Source organism: Kryptolebias marmoratus, linkage group LG13, assembly GCF_001649575.2.
Source record: "Kryptolebias marmoratus isolate JLee-2015 linkage group LG13, ASM164957v2, whole genome shotgun sequence".
NCBI lineage: Eukaryota > Metazoa > Chordata > Actinopteri > Cyprinodontiformes > Rivulidae > Kryptolebias > Kryptolebias marmoratus.
The window spans coordinates 25,918,999-25,923,498 of NC_051442.1; positions in this window are offsets into that span (position 1 = coordinate 25,918,999).

The following is a 4,500-nucleotide window of genomic DNA, read 5'->3' on the forward strand; positions in this document are numbered from 1 at the left end:
TGTTTTACTGGTTGGACCCAAAATTGACACCATCAACAAAACAGTTTTAGAAGATGAAGGTGGAGTGAGTTGGGAGAAGTTATTTTTAACTGTTAGCTCCAAGACAGATCTTCAAAGGGAAGACACAAGGAGGTTCTGTCTGAGATGTTGAAGAATGTGATATTTAAATTAATTAATATTTAGGCTTTAGAAGGGAAATCCAGAATCTGAGGAGAGACCAGGGGATTGAACATTATGAGGAAGAAAAAAAGAGAATGCTCAGGGAGGTAAGGTGTAATTAATCCAGAAATTGACAAATCCAGTATCCACTAGGTTGAAGGCAGGCAATAATCCAAGATTAAAGATGCAAGCGGTGATGAACGGCCTTGTCACCTTGACAATGTTTCAGCCTACACTGTAAGACTGGGCAATAAGCACTTCCACCTCTATGTGTGGAGATTTGGCTTTTTTCTGGGGTTTGTTTATGTTTTATTTTTATTTTAATTCTTTGGTTTGTGTTTTTGTTTTGTTTCTATTCTGTTATTTGGTTGTATGTGCTTTTTGTTTTTGTCTCATGTTCATGTTTCATTTCACTCTCCCCCAGTCACTCACTTGCCTATCAGCCACGCCCATCTACGCCTGTCCTGACTCTGTAATCATTCCACCTGTTCCCACTCACCTCGTTATCCTCAGTGTTAAAAACCCGGTCACTCTTTCCATACCTCACTGGTCCATTGTTTGTTGTTAGTTGGATGTTTGTTTGTTTGTTTGTTTGTTTGTTTGTTTGTTTGTTTGTTGTTGTTGTTGCTGCTGCTGCTTCGCTCCGTGTTCCTGTCCTCTGAGTTCTGTTCTGTTTATGTATCTTATTTTAGTTCTTGTCTGGTTGCTGCCACGTCAGCTTTTTGTTTTCGTTTGTTTCTTTAGTTTAATAAATTAGTTTCTTTTCTTTAAAATGAGTCTGCGCACTGGGTTCCTCTCCGTCAGTTCCATGCAACATGACACTATGCAAAAACACTTTCCATATTTCTGAAAAATGGTTCTTCAAATGTAAGGGCTAAGAACAGTAGCGACTCCTGAGCATAACTATTAGTATGGTGGGCCTTCATTTCTTGAATCAATAGCCAGCCACACAAATGTTACAATTTCTGTTACATTTTTTTGTGAAAAAAGATAGACTATATGCTGTTTAATATTTATTCTATTTTTTATTTTTTGTGCACATAGTTGTTGCCTTTGTTGTCTCCCGGGGGTTGAGGTTGTGTCTTGTGAAAACAGTCCTGTCTAACAATTAAATCAGAGAAACAAATGCCTCCTGCACCGTCATCCACCTAAAACAGGAGGATTTTTATTTTATTTTAACTGAGTAACATTAAACAGACAGACAGGTACACGGCTTTCTGGATTGGATTTATTTATTCCTACAGAGTAATATTTATGCATTAATAATTGAAATTATCAAAGGTAAATGGTGGGGAAATTTCTGTGAAGTAATTCAAAAAAAATATAAAACTAAAGAAGTGATGCTGGCATATATAGTATATGAAGCCTAGGCGTAAATTCAGACTGGAAGACCTGCTTCAGCCTCACCTGCATCTAATCGCTGCGTCGAGCACCTCCACTCCAGCCTATCAGCATCAGACCGCGCCTCCATCTCAGCCCATCAGCATCAGACCGCGCCTCCATCTCAGCCCATCAGCATCAGACCGCGCCTCCATCTCAGCCCATCAGCATCAGACTGTGCCTCCAGCGTATCCAATCAGCGAGCAAGCCTTTGTTTAAAAGGACCTCCATCATGACCCCATCCGTTCGCCAGCCGAACTTCAGCCCACCTCCACTGGGTCCCAGACATTTGATACAAACTGGATTTAGTTATTGTAGATATTGCACTCAGAAGCAGCAGCATAGATCTTTTTTATAGAGGGAAGAATGCATACAGGTTGTGTAGACTACATAATATCTAATTTTGAATTTTGGGATAATATCAATCTCCAATAATCTCTGGAATGTCGCCAGGGCACCACGCAGTCCAAAAGGAATGACTTTAAATTGGAACAAGCCCCATGGCGTACGGAAAGCAGTCAGCTCCAAGCCGCTCAACCATGTCATCAATGTGTGGAGTTCATGACCCAAAAATAAAACATAGAACATACAAACACACAAAAAAATGAAAAATAATTAGTCCACCAACACATACTAAGGTGAAACAAAACACAATCCAGAAGCTGGGTGCACTAACAAAAAAAAAAAATCTCTAAAGAACAACAGGAAGCAGAGATAAAACTGTAAAAACAAAATACAAAAAATACCAAATGCTTATAATAAATACTTTAATCAAATTGATCTAAAACAAATTAAAAACACTGCTTACCTGTGTCGCATAAACCAAAACTTAAAATCAAATCTAAAGGATCTGGTGTAGCCCTATCCAACAAAAACAACAACATAAAAAACAAAAACATACATTGCAATCTGATTAAAAACACGAATATCTAAAGCCTACCTGCAGCATCGAATAGGCCCACGTCCAGACCATGTTACAAAACCAAAACGCCACTCGTCATGTGGCCCTGCATAAAAACACCACATTGGCACTTATAAACTTTTAAATTATTAAAACAATTGATTTAAAACAGTTTTCCTCCAAACCCACCACAATGGCCAACAATTGAACGAGTGAGCCAGCACACACCTGGTCACACACACACAGGAAATTGAAACTTTGCCACAACCCTGCCAGCTTCCCTTTTATGGGAACTTATACCATAAGGAGGGTGTGACACCTTGTGGTGCCACCTGTTACATTATAATCAAGGAGTATCCAAGGTTGTATTATTAACAGTGGGACTGTAGGGAGAATGTGGGCCATATACTTTATTGTTGATGACAAATTACCAATCATGACAGAAAAAAATTCTGTTGGTCAAATAGGAGGTGAACCACTTAAGTGCTGAACCAGATATACCAGCATTATATTTTGAATGAGACAGAGGGACAGCACAGTTTACTGTATCAAAAGCAGTTGTATGATCCAACAGCAACAAAACTGTAGTTGTTTTGTCCCAGCAAAGATTGTAGAAGGAATAACAAGCACAAAGCCAGCAGATGCACACTGTTCCCAAACAAACTGATACAGACTTCAGGACTTTAGCTGGAAACAAAGCTGGTGTGGGCTCCACTCCCCCCCACTCCGTCAACATCTTCTGTGAGAAAAGACTGCTTATTGGAGGCCTTGCCTCCAAGGCAAACAGGTGGACCGCAGTCTTCCAGGACACCAACTGGAAACAGAGCTGAGGGGGGAGGGAGCTCCCCCTTCCCCCCACTCCTTCAGCATCTTCTAGAAGCCAAGATTCTTTATCGGCCTCGTCTCATCCCAGCTAGGACAGCTCATCAGAAATTTTGTCACCTGAACTGATGTTTCTTACCTATGATGAGAAAATGGATTGTCAATTTTTGCTAGATACTTCTCTCGTGAGCACCCAAAAAGCACGTCTCACAGGTAAAATTAACGAAGTGGCTAAGTGCCACATACACTATGCCAGTGGTTCCCAAATATTTTCTCCTGGCCCCCCCTATAGATTACAATAAAATAACCCCCACCACAAAAAAAAAGAGAAAAAAATCAACTGGACACACACATTGTTCAACCAGACATAAACACATTTTTATTTTCAAACTCCACTGAAGTTTATTTCACACTTCAGGTTGCAACAAAACAAAATACAAACCATCTTTACAGTGAAACACTTTTTTTTTTAGTTCTATACTGTAGAAGAGGATTCTTTACTGTCAGTATTATTTCAAACACATTTCTTTTTTTTATTTGTAACAATATTCAACTTTCCTATCATCAATACATTTAAAAAAGCCTTTGTGCAAAATGGGGTCAAAAACCTGTCCATTATTCTTAGTCAGGCACTGTTTTTTTTTTTCCATTCATCCATACCGTGCCCCTCCTGCAATGACACTGCGCCCCCCCTAGGGGACGTGCCCCACACTTTGGAAACCACTGCTCTATGCTGCCTATTCACCTGGGAAAAGGTAGGCCCAAACCTATTTATTTTTGTGGAATGAAGCCCTAGGCGGAAATTCAACCTGTAAGACTGTTCCGGCATCCCCTATCACCACGCCTTCGCCCCAGCCAATCAGGACGCTCCATCTCACTACCTCGATCCAATCGCCCGACAAGAGATCCTTCAAAAGGCGAAGCGGCCTCAGATCCACCCGCTTCAGATGTGCTTCAAACAAGACCGCTGTCGCTCGCATGATCATGTCAGATTTTGATTCAGACGATCTCTTTACCTCTCCTACCAGCCGTCCTGCTGATCCCGATCCTCCTCCCCTCGGCCCGACGCGCAGGAGCGTTTGTTTGGCTCCTCATCACAGCCCAGCCCCTCCCTCCTCCATCCTGAGGTCCCGAGGCATTTCTCCGGGCCTTGGTCTTGAACCTCCTCAACCGGCCTCCCTTGCTGCCCTCCTGCCATACGGTGATTCGTCCCCCTCCCCCCCTCCGCCTTTTCCCTC